This window comes from Corvus kubaryi, unplaced genomic scaffold, assembly GCF_017639235.1.
Source record: "Corvus kubaryi isolate FWS band 111438036 unplaced genomic scaffold, C.kubaryi_AGA036_p1.0 47121, whole genome shotgun sequence".
In the NCBI taxonomy this organism is placed as follows: domain Eukaryota; kingdom Metazoa; phylum Chordata; class Aves; order Passeriformes; family Corvidae; genus Corvus; species Corvus kubaryi.
Genome location: NW_024581311.1, coordinates 1 through 10,020, shown reverse-complemented (window position 1 = coordinate 10,020; position 10,020 = coordinate 1). Strand labels below are relative to the sequence as shown.

At 54.4% G+C, this 10,020-nt stretch overlaps 1 long non-coding RNA gene across 1 annotated transcript; it reads left to right on the top strand.

Annotated features, from left to right (window-relative positions):
* The first annotated feature begins 281 nt into the window (after positions 1 to 281).
* On the top strand, positions 282 to 7,871 carry LOC121672289. Its single transcript, XR_006018805.1, has 3 exons — positions 282 to 378; positions 7,184 to 7,224; positions 7,833 to 7,871. It is a non-coding gene; the product is annotated as an uncharacterized LOC121672289 (long non-coding RNA).
* Positions 7,872 to 10,020: the final 2,149 nt, after the last annotated feature.

The window sequence follows — 10,020 nt, the reverse complement described above, 5'->3', positions numbered from 1 at the left end:
CCCAGCACCTTCTGAGGGAAGAATTTTTCCCTAAAATCCAACCTAACCCTCCCTGGCACAGCTCCAGCCCTTCCCTGGGTCCTGTCCCTGTCACAGGGAGCAGAGATCAGAGCTGCCCCATGGGAGGGAGTTGTGGAATGCTGAGAGGTCTCCCCAGAGTCTCTCCCACCCTTTCCCTCCCCAGGGGGTGCACGGTGCCTGGAATGAGGGGCTGCCATCCCAGGACAATCCCTGCTGCCCCCAAACCCACCCCCAGCACGGGGCCAGGCCGCCCGAGCCCGGCATCGTCAGCGCCGCTCACACATTCCCTTCTCCTCTCTCTTTTCCAGGATCCCGTTCAAGATCGGGCAGCCCAAGAAACAGATTGTACCCAAGACAGTGAGTAAACCAGTTCCCCCTTTTTAGCTCCAGCCTTGGATCATGTGGCTGATGAGTCAAGCCGGCACTTTGACTCGTCCCATTTTGCAGCGTGTGGGAGGGAGCTGGAGCAGCAGAACCTGTTGCCGCGTGTGACCAGCGCTCGGCTCCTCGTGCGAGGAGCGAGGGGGAGCCCCATCCAGGGAGAATATTTTGGTTTGGGATCTGTTGGAATGATAATTTTTTTTCTTTTTTTTTTCTTTTTTTTTTGGGGGGGGGGGGGTGTGTGTGTGGGGTGGGGGAAAAGAGCTCTCTTGGTCTGGCACGGTTTTCCTCGGAGATGGCTGAACGGGTTTGCTTCCTTCCTTCCTTCCTTCCTTCTTTCAGCAATGGCTTGTTTGTTCATCCTTTCGGAGCAGATGGAGGAGGAGGAGTGGTTCAGATCGCTGAATATAACTGTTTCCAAAGAAAGGCTTATAAGCTGAGATGCTTAGTGCTCGGGCGTGAATTAATTTGTGCTGCACAGCATTTGCTTTAAAAGCAAATTAAAAAAGCATTTTGTATTCCCGTGGATTTGAGGCTCCTACCCCAAGTGCTGCTGCTTGCAGCTGGCTGTGGTATTTTCCCTTCTTAAGCAGCTTGGCTTTGCATTTGTCCCGTGCCAAAAAAAAAACCAACCAAAAAAAAAAAAAAAAAAAAAAAAAAAAAAAAACAAAAAACCAAGCTGTGGAACCTCCCAGGAGCTGGCCCTGAAAACTCACCTGGACACCTGCTCTAAAATGGGAGCCCTGAGAGGCAGCGTGGGGCAGCGCTTGTCCCTCTGCCGGCGTTGGTGACCTAATCCCCTGCACAGCCTGACATCCCTGATCCTTCCTCTCCGGGACACTCTGCTAATTCCGTGGGATGCGTGGGCACCCGCGTTTGTGGGGCAGTTTCTCCTTGGGACATGACATTTTCCTTGGAGGCAGAGGGCTAATCCCACCACTCCCTTCAAGGCTTGATTGTCATGTTTTATTTTAAAGGATTTGGTGGTTGTCTGCTGCCGTGGAGCAGCAATTTTCAGCTCCAAACTGTCAGTACAGAATTTAAGCCAGGCAGGCAACGAGGACTGGTAAAATTCCTCCGTGGTTTTTCCATGTGTTTCCAGCCACCCTTTTCCAGGGGCTGGCCATCCACCAGGACAGTGCTGCTGCCTGTGGTCCCTCAGGTGAGGCAACCCAGCCTCAACTCTTCACCCCACTCCCAGCTCGTGTCAGGAGCCCCCACATTCCTCGCTCCACGACATTTTGCCTCTCATCCCCTTTCCCAGTGTTCCCAACGCCGCTGTCGTTCCAGGCTGGGGCAAGAACCAACTGCTCTGCAGCTCTGGGTGTCTTGGCATCTCCAGCCTACCCATTTCTCACACCCCAGTTGAATATTTTATATTTCTTTGCTGATTTCCCTCCCCTCCTGCTGCGTTTGCTGTTGGGAGAGGTTTTTCTCCCCTAAAATCAGCCCTCCCTGAGCTCGGGCTCCCTGCAGATGAGCGGTGGCACCTTTGAGATCTTCCCTTCCCTGGAGCTGCTGGAATGTGCTGTTCTGAAGCAGTTGGCAGGCTTTGCTTATATATACATGTGTGTGTATTAAATAGAACAGCTCAGAATATCCGGCAGGCAGAGGTCCATTCAGCACCCAGAGCGCTTCCAGGCCTTTCCCTTTCCCTTCCTTCCTTCCTCAGCTCCCCCAGGAACAAGACTTTGTGTCAACAAAGTTGGAAGCTGGTTTCTAAATGGCTTCCATTTGCCCTGTGATGATGATGATGATGATGCTGCTGCTGCTCTCCAGGCAGCAGATACAGGGAAAGCAAAAAACAGGAAGCCCAAAGCCTTGGAACTTCACGCCAAGCACGGAGTGCAGCCCTTCAAAGCAGAACAAACGGCAGGAAACCACCGAGATCCCCCGGGATCAGGCATTCCACGCCGTGGTGTGGAAGGGATGGGGTTGCTTTGTAGCTTCAGTGAGCTGCAGGCCCCCAAATTTACCTCCCAGTCGCAGGCTGAGACACTCCATCTGTGCAGGCTTTGGGGAACAGCGGCAGAAGCCAAGGGCCAGGATGTTCCAGATGTTGGGCTCCGGAGCCCGCCGCAGGAAGCGGGAAGGTGTGGCATCTCCAGGGCTGCATCCCAAGCCCATCAGAAGGGAAGTGGTTGTGGGTAGAGGATCTCCCACTCACAGAGACCGGACCACAAAAGAGGATGGTGAGGGGGAAGGATAAAAAAAAGCAGCGTTTGTTAGGATTTAACTTCTCTGGCTCTCCATGAGGCCTGGGACTGGAGTCAGGAGAGGAGGGTGGCTTTGCCGAGAGGCTCAGCGAGCCAGAGAGGCTTTTTTGTTGTCTTGATGCTGGGGCTGGTGTCAGATCTAGGCCGGCAGTAGTCCTGAAAAGCAATTTGCCTGGGCTGCCGAGGAATTAGTCATGACTCCCCGTGCCCACTCGCTTGTGATCCTTTGGAGAAGGGCACGGTGTCAGGCACAGTTTAGCTCTTGAGGGAGGAAGGAAACCCCAGCAGAAAATATCAGCTGGTGAACTCAGGTGATCTCCCCCTCCCCAGACGTGCCTGTGCTTTGTTTCCACCTTAACCTGGGCAAATCCAATTCCAGACAGCATAATCTCTCCCCTCCTCTTCCCTGAAAAGAGCAGCTGTCACCGGGCTCCGGGAGCCGGGTGGGAGGATCTAATGCTCAGAGAGGACCTGCTGTCAGCAGGGCCACGGGCCCGCAGCCCAATTAAACTAATGCCCAGTGATAGGAGTTAAACCTGTTAGAATTATATCTCTCCATGTTTATTGCTCAGCCACGAAGCCTCTTACGGCAGAGACGTTCTTCCCTCCCTCGGGACAGCTCCGCTCCCAGCAGAGGTTGCGCTGCCATCGGAGCTGTCTCGTCTCCCCAGCTCTGCTGCAGCTCCAGCTGAAGTTCACCTGCGTCCCCCCGGGTTTGTTCCCTGCCCTTCACCGGGGCTGGGATGATCCAAGCAGGCAGGGAGCCGGGGAGCAGAGCCAGCCCTGCATCCCCGCGGGGCGCTCGGCATGGGGCGAGCCGAGGTTTTTATCCCGTCTCCCTCCCTGCTTCCCTCGTCCCTGCTCTGGCCTGGGCTGACTCAGACCGCTCGCCCTCCTCCTCCTCCCCGCTGGCCTGAGTCAGCTTGGCAGGGAGGGCAGACCTGAGCTGCCAAACCTCCCTTCCTTGACTCATCCCAGCAGCTCTGCCTTCCCCAGGGATGTCAGACGGAGCAGCTCCGTGAGCAGCAGGATTCCACTGCAGCTGTGGCCGTCAGCGCCGTTCCACTGGGCTCCACCAGCGAGCTGGAAATCCCAGAACGGTGGAGGAAAAGTCGCGGGAATGCTGGGGTGAATTCGAGTGGTGCCAGTTAAATCACTTTGCTCATTTTTGCTCTCTTCCTTCCACCCTTTCTGGCCAAAGTGGTCTCTGCAGTTGGGAGGTGCATCCTTCTTCCCTTTGGTGCCTTTCTGGGAAGCTTTCCTGCAGAGTGGGGGTGTGGAGTCCATGACATCCCAGCCCCACCTGCAGTCTGCAGCTCTGGCTCAGGATATTCACCCACAGGACTTACCTTGAATCTCTTGATGGGATGGCAAAACTCGGCAGAAATTCCATCTTAGAACAGAATTCATGGCCTAATTCTGTGGGTTTCTTTTTTTTTTCGCGAGGAGGGAGGAGGAAGCACACACTTCCCTCTTTTCCCCAAGATCCACGAAGAGGCTGAGCCCACTGGAAGATGCAGAAATCAGCTCATCTTCCTCCTCCAGGAAAAAGCACGAACCCCAGGAGGATCGGAAGGTTCCTCACAGTCCCTTATTTCCATCTCTTTGTAGTGTTGGCTTTGCTTTTGCTTCCATTGCCTCGTAACCGTGGTGGTGATGATGCTCCTGCCCTTCGAGCAGGGAGGGATCTTATCACAGGTGGGAGGCCCAGTGTTTGCAAACAACAAGAAAAAAGAACTGGGTGAAGGAGAGAACGTTGTTTTATTTCAAAGCTTTCGAGAGCTCGTCGCTCTTGATGTAGATTTAAATAAAAACCCCGAGACAAGCGATTTTTGCATTACCCAGCCCCTGTGCCTGGAAGAAAAAAAGGTTCAATACAGAAAGCACGGCTTGATTGGGAGGTTTCAGAGAGAGGCTGCGGAGCAGTGGGATTATTTTAATAATACGGAAACTTCCCTTCAGGATATTGTAATTTTCTTGCCTGTACTTCTTGTTCTCGTTACTCTTAACGTGCTAATCCTCTCCACAGCCTCTGTCGGCTGCGTGTGACCATGGAGAGCTACTGGGAGTGGGAATTACTGTGTGCTCTGCAAAATGTTCCCAGCTTGTCCTCCTTGCACGGCTCTGCCTGTGACTCTGCTGGGTGGGAGCACGTGAGAGCAGTTTTTTCCTCTCCAGAGCTCCTCAGAGCTGCTTTTTGTGGGATATCCGGGCTCCAGCCATGACTGGGTGGCTCCATGAGCTCGCAGACTGTGGGGACTGGGAGCCAGTTGCTGCCTGTGGGCGTGAAAAATAAGAGCAATCCTTGGGCAGCTGTCTGGGAGAGATGGGGCTGGGGATGTGAGTCAGGCTGGGCAGCTGAAGTGTCTCTGTGTGGAGTCACCTCGATCCCATTTGGATCCTGCTCCGGCACCGGGATGGGGGTTTTGGGGCAGCTCGGGAGGTTTTGGGGGGATCACAGCACTCAGAGGGTTGCAGGGTGGGGAGGTTTTGTCTTTATAGAATGAATCCTAAAATCCCAGAGTGGTTTGGGTGGGAAGGGAGCTTAAAACTCATCTCATTCCACCCCCTGCCATGGGCATGGACACCTCCCACTGTCCCAGGCTGCTCCAACCTGGCCTTGGGCACTTCCAGGGATCCAGGGGCAGCCACAGCTCCTCTGGGAATTCCATCCCAGCCCCTCGCCACCCTCACAGGGAGGAATTCCTTCCCAAAATCCCATCTATCCCTGCCCTCTGGCAGGGAGAAGCCACTCCCTGTGTCCTGTCTCTCCTGGCCCTTTTCCAAGTCCCTCTCCCGCTCTCCTGGAGCCCCTTTAGGCCCTGGAAGCTGCTCCATATCCGTTAAGCAACGACGCCTTCTGCTTATTGCACGGAAACGGGCGAATCTGACAGCAAAAAGGGACAGAAACCCTGAATATTTGCAGGTAGTTCACAGCCCAGCCTTCCAGCTTTTGGAGGAATTGGTTGCTGAGCAGATCCTCCTAAACAGGGAGAGGGAGCGATAAGGGAATGACCCCACCAGCCTTCAAAGGGGGCCCATTTTTGCGTCGTGCCCGACCCTCTGTGGTTTGCAACCAAAACAATTCACACCTAAGGCCTATAAATAGAGTGCAATATTCCCTGGATATTTTAGCAGCCGGAACAGGCACGGGGACGGGAGGGTGAGTTTTACTATGTGCTGGTTACCTGACCTGCCGGCGCCAGCTGCCGCGGATTTCTGCGGCTCCCCGAACACCAGGCACAAGTCGTGTGAGCTGCCCCCACACTGCTCCGTGGCTGTTCTCTCCAGAGCCCAATTTTAGCAGCACGAAAAGGGAGCTGAAGCTCCGGGGAGGGTTTTTTGGAGCAGAGGGTGGGGGGGGGGGGGGAAGAGCCAGCTCGCATCCCCCGGATGGTGGGAGCGGATGGCGCGGACAGCTGGGCGCTGGGATGGGGCTGGAATGTGGCTGGGCGCTGCCTGCCCTCAGACAGGGCTGGTGGAGTTCAAGTGCAGCCCGAAAAGATGTTTAAAACAAGGAGATCTCGAGAAAACGGAGCTCCATCTTTCAGCCCTGAGCTTTTAACAGCAATTCTGCTTGAAAAGCAAACGTCCCCATTAAACGCTGTGGTGTCGCATCGAGCCTGGGATTGAAATCCCGGGGCCAGCAGGAAGAATTGGAACAAACCTTTGGATCCTTCTAGTCCTGGCTGCTCCCAGCACTCTGCATTTCCTTAATAGCACAGGAGCTTGACAACACAACTGAACCCAGCGCTGATCCCATGACAACAAACGCGCATGGATTTACTCTTGGCTGGTCAATTGAAATCCATTTGCTTCTCTGGTTGACGAGGTGTGGAATGAACGTTTTGAGTGTGTTAAAACAGTCAGCATGGAAAGAAAGTTCCTTAAAATATCTCCTATCGCTGGAGGTTTGCTGCCAGCTAGCAAGTAGGAGGGAGCAGGCACTGAGGTAGCATCGGGAGAAGGCTGTGCTGGAGCTCTGAGCTCGGAGCGCAGGTTTCCCCTCCCTTCTGGAGGTGTCACAGTCCACTGGGGTTGTTGCTCCAACCCCAGAATTTCATGGGAGGGAGCTGTTGCAGGGCTCAGGGGTGTATGGAGGGGGTGAACAGTGCAAAGATGGGGGTGGTTTGGGGGAGTTTCACCATCCTCTTGAGGATGAGGAAGGAGGAGACAGCCAGACCCGCCTCAGGGTCCTTAATGGGGCTGGAGGAGAAGCAGCTCCCCTCAGTTTGTGGGGGAGAACACAGGCTCGTCCCCCCAACACTGAGCCACGCTAGGTTGTGACCTCCCCTCTTTTACAGCATTCCCATTTATTCCATCAGCTCCCAATCCGTGTGCTGGAGCATGTCCTTGGCTCGAGCCGACACGTTTGGTGGCAGTGACTTTGCTCCAAGAGAGTCTGGAGCTCAAAAAACCCCAAGACTTCCTTTACTTTTGAGGCGTAACTCCCGTTAAAGCTGCAGCTTGTGCTTCCCTGGGCTCAGCTCGGCATTTCCCGGGGACAGCTTCCCTGCACACTCCTGCAGTGCCCTGGAGCTGATTCCCATCTCTTCTTTCCACAGGTGGAGAGAGACTTTGAAAGGGAGTATGGGAAGCTGCAGCAGTGAGTATCAACCACACTGGTCGGACAGGACCGGCCGCGTGCTTCCCTGCCATGTCCTCTCGTTGCATCTTCCCAGGGAGTTTTAGCCAGTGATGCTCTCCCCAGTGAGAAATCCCTCGCTGCCCTGTAATTTCCAATTCTTCAGGGTTTCTCTGGGTGTTCAAAGGTGTCCTGAGAAGTATTTGCGGTGGGGTTGCAGATTCTGGCAGCTCTAAAACAAAGTGTAAAATTGCCAGAAAACTGCGGGGTCCCCGAAGAGCCCAACACCTCCGAGGCCCAGGAGAGGCTTTGCCATCCTGCCTGTGTCACAGGAGCTCACACGGATCATCTGGAAGCATTTGGCTTCACCATTTGTGTTAAGTGTGAGAACTTTCAGGAAATATGTGAACTATGAATAAGAGATCACCAACTTGAAAAGGTTAAAAACCATCTGAAAACAACCCAAAAGGGTTGAGCTGCACTGAACTTCATCGAGCCTTGCCTGGATATTTTTAACTCCCACCAGAAGCCAGCATATTCAGCCCGTAAATGATTTGTTGCACGTATGATACACTCGGGTTCCTTTCTTTCCAAGATTCCGACTTTGCCTTCTTTCCCCCATCTTTCAGATTGGAAGATCAGACCAAAAAACTTCAGAAGGATATGAAGAAAAGCACAGATGCAGATTTGGGTAAGTGACTGGAGGATACATAGACTGTGAACTTGGCCACAGAGAGACGAAGTGACTTTTCTCGAGATCACATGAGTAATGTGTGACAAGTCTGGAAAACAAATCCAGAGCTCAGTCCCACTCAGTTTGCTTAGTTACAAGGCCATCTGCGAGAGGGCTGCGAGCAGCAGCTCAGCCCAGGGAGCACAGACAGCGCTGTGGGCTCAGTCCCTGTCTCCTGAGCTCTGTGGCCTTGGACAAGTCCCTTTCTTTTCTTTGCCTCAGTTTCTGCCGCTGATAAAACCAGGAGTCGTTCTTCCAGGTCTCAGGTTCTCCAGCAGGAGCGGCTCCAGCTGAGCCTATTGTGCCGGCAGTGCTTTTGCACCTCCTTCAGTCAAGGGCGTGGAGCACCCTCTGGAAGCCCCAGGAAGGTGGGGTGATGGTCTGGGTGGGGCTGCAGGGCACAGGTGGGCACGGCTGTCCGTGTTTCCCGTGGGAAGTGCTGACCTGGCAGCTCTCCCTCGGGAATAACCCAGCTCACTCCCTCGGGGGCTGCTTCTTTTGGCTTCCCCTCGTGGCAGTGGGCGATGGAGGAAGCAATAAACAGCTCTGCCTGCACGTTTGGGGTGACATCTGCCCCTGCAGGTGTCCTGTCCCATGTCCCAGCTCCCTTCACATCCCTCTGGTCGGAATCTGCTGTGCCCGCAGACGGATCCAGCGGAGGGGAACTGGGAGCTGGATTTGTTGGATGCTGTTGCTGAGCTGAGCAGGGCAGGAACCTGCAGCAAAGAGCTGTTCCAAACCCAGCTGGTTTTTCCCAGCGAGGGTTTGGAGCAGTTCCTGCTTGGCCCCCACAGCTCCGGAGCCAAGGCAGAGGCAGCAGCACAAACAGGTGTGGGCTGCACTGGGCCAGCACTCATCCCGTGGGATTGGGGTCACAGCAGGGCAGGGATCGGGGCCACAGCGGGGCAGGGCAGTGGGAAGGAGGCAAATTTGGGGCTTTCTATGATCCAGCCTCTCACCTGTGTGTGTGTGTGTGTGTGGATATTGCCAGGCACAAACACAGATCCGGGCCTTTCCCGTGCTCTCCCACCCTTCCCAGCACGGGGAGAGGGGTGGGGAAGACACCAGACACCCAGGACTCTTTTCCAGGGTGAAAACTGCCCTTTCCGAGGACTCTGGTCATTGTCAGGGATCCTTGGTAAGTTTTTCCTTGTTAAGGATTCCCCTCCCCTCCCTTGCAGTGGGCGTTGTTTATATGGAGCATTTCAAGTCCCAGAGGAGCTGTGGGAGGACTTTCTTTTTCCGTTCTGTTACATGGCAGAGTCACAAATGAGCCTTGGCCAGAGCCAGGAAGATCTGATTTCTCATTTAAAGCCTTGAAGTCATGAGTGGAGGGAGAGGTTCTGCACACAGTCTGCTGAGGGAGGGCTGAAGGAAAAGGAGGTGGATCAGATCAATCCCTGAGGATGGCTCTCCTCACCTTGGCAGTGCCCATTCCCAACATCCAGCCCCTGGATCCAGTGAGGATGGCAGCATTCTGTCCTCCTGTCTCATTCCTCCAGGCTCAGGGGGTTGGTTCTTGACTGCCTGCAAACACTCCCTGGCAAAGTGGGACTGGTGGCTCGAGTCTCCACCTTCTTCCCAAAAAACTCGGCTCAGAACGAGAGCGATTCCTGTGCACAGAAATTCCCTGCGAGGCTCTCGCGCTGCCCTGCCAGCAAACAGGGAATGGGGTGTTAGCAGCACTCCCTGGCCCGTGGCTGGAGATCACTCACCCCCTTCCCCACCCTCTTTCCAAACAAAATAGGATCTTGAGGAGCAGGAGGAGGATGTTCTTTAACTGGAGGTGAAAGCTCTCCTTTGGAATGAGGTGCAGGTGACCCACGGGATCCCCGTGGCTCAGGTTTGCTTCTCTGGCTGTTCTCCATTTTATCCCACTCAGATGAGCAGTGGACTCTAAAATCCAAAATCCCTTCCATTGAAGCTGCATCTCACATGCTTAATGAGCAAAAGAGCAGTGCAGACCCTCCTGAAGGCCACCCTGAGGGACAGGCAATGCTTTCTCCCTTTCCTCCTTCTCCTCCTTCTCCTTCTCCTCCTTCCCCTTCCCCTTCTCCTTCTCCTTCTCCTTCTCCTTCTCCTTC